Below are 2,149 nucleotides of genomic sequence, written 5' to 3'. Positions count from 1 at the left end.
CTGTTTAATGTTCTATGTGCTCACTCAGTATGCTTACAAAAGCTTGAGCTAGCTATAGTTTGGAAGGTAACTAAGGTCAATTAGTGATTGACAGCTAATAAAAATTACAGCCTCAACTTTTCATATTGTACCTGTAAATTCAATTTCCAGAATGAGAGGAAGAGATATTCGCCTGAAATCATCTCTCTAAAAATCAGCCAGTCAACAGACAAACTAGCCTGTTTTTATTTTATTTTTTTCAAATAAACTAAGTTCACATGTAGATGAGCACGCCCCCTAGAAGAAGGAGCTTGTCAGCTTAGGTCACATGGTTCACTGGTGCAGGTGTTTCCCATTAGGACTTTATAAGTGATTCTGTTGCCTCAATAAACTATACATCATAAGAGAAGTCTGTTAACATGCACAAACATACTGTGATTTTGGTAAACTACGGAGTATTAATAACATTCACTTAATAAAACTAGAAATACAAAAATGCAAATGAGTAAAATTCTCACAAGTGACAAGTCACAAGTATTATTAGCAAAATTGACTTTAAACCAACAGTAAAACAATGAGCAATTATATTTGAATAATTATATTAGGCTGTAGTAGACATATTATTCAGGATTCATTGCTGTTTAAGCAATATTTTAATGTGGTTATTGTTGTGCTTATTCCACCTATTTCATACTTTAACTTAAATCTATGCTGCATTGTGTTGTTGAGACAAGTGTTTTATATGAAATCTTAAATAAGTGTTGCAGTAGTAGTGGCATCAAATGTTAATAATCCTGTAAGTGGCTCAAAATTGTTCTGAAGTACAGCACTTGAGTTAATACTTTGCCTCAATTGCACAAAAAAGCAGGAGTATACAGGTATTCATCTCCATATCTACTAAATGTTACCTTTTTTTCCCCCCAAATGCTGTAAAATGTAGCATTTGTTGTAGCACAAAACTGACATCACCATCTTCACTGCTGTAGTACATAAAAAGACAGACATGTAGTAAAATTTTTATTCATTTTTTCCAAGTCAAAAAACAAACAGAACAAAGATACAGATAATGAACAGATTTTTATACAGTGGCAATTTAAAGTTAAACCTTCCTTTGCCCAGACACGTGAAGTCTTTCCTCAGTTTGAAACCCTGTCTCGCCCTCGGACGCACACTAACTGCACACGCATACACACATTCATACAACCTGGGAGTCCTGATGTCCTGAATTGACTGGACAGCACACAGTTAAGACAACAGGATTAGATGCAAGCATAGTGGACAAAAAAAAATAAAAAATAAATCACAATGTCTGGGGTTAGGTCCACCACAGTATTTACTAAGTGCAATTACCAAACCTGCTTCATCTCAAAGGCCAGAAGATGCAGTCCTTTCAATTCAAGACCATCTTGAAGTTTCAAAAAATCATGACAAATCATTTAACATTTTCAGAACATAACCCAAAGGATTACTGGCTGTGTTTTATTTCCTCAGGACTCCCAGTTAGCCCCCCCCCCCCCCATGATTCCCCTCATTAGAGGTATGTACACTGGTAGAAAAAAAGGAACACTGATTTCAGAAATGAAGATCACTTGTGGATGAAGAAGGGAGGAGACCCAGCTAATCAATAAATTGAGAAACCGCATCGAATGATAAAATGGAACAAGGGAAAGGAAAAACAAATGTTTCCCTTATCAGGCGTACAGACAGTTCCCTAACACAATCAAACTAGGTTGAGTCATGTGAGAAAGCACCCATATTCAAAAAGAAAGTTCACACTAATGTAGTGGGTAAGGTTTTTTTTTAACAGAGAAGCCAAAAGGGCTGTTTCTTTGGACAACCTCTGCTTAAAAGAAAATACACTGTTCCACGCCATTGTAAAGAAAAAGGCCAACAGAAGGACAAATGTTGCCCTCTGGCGTCCCAAGAAGTGAAAACCCCAAACTGAGCACTCAACTTTTTTGCCCCTCTACCTTTAACCGAAGCACAGTCCCAACCTGGTGGCATGCAACATGTTAGTGAAAAGAGCAGTTGCCGCTATGGCAACATTTTTTGTGGAGAATGGGGACGAAAATAAAAAGCTCTCCCCTCCATCCCCTGCCCCTTCATCCACAGTAAATGAACATGAGCCTCCTGCAGAGAGGTTTACAAAGTCACTAAAAGCAAACAAGAA

Source organism: Etheostoma spectabile, unplaced genomic scaffold (assembly GCF_008692095.1).
Source record: "Etheostoma spectabile isolate EspeVRDwgs_2016 unplaced genomic scaffold, UIUC_Espe_1.0 scaffold352, whole genome shotgun sequence".
In the NCBI taxonomy this organism is placed as follows: Eukaryota; Metazoa; Chordata; class Actinopteri; order Perciformes; family Percidae; genus Etheostoma; species Etheostoma spectabile.
Note: the sequence above shows the minus strand (reverse complement) of the source record.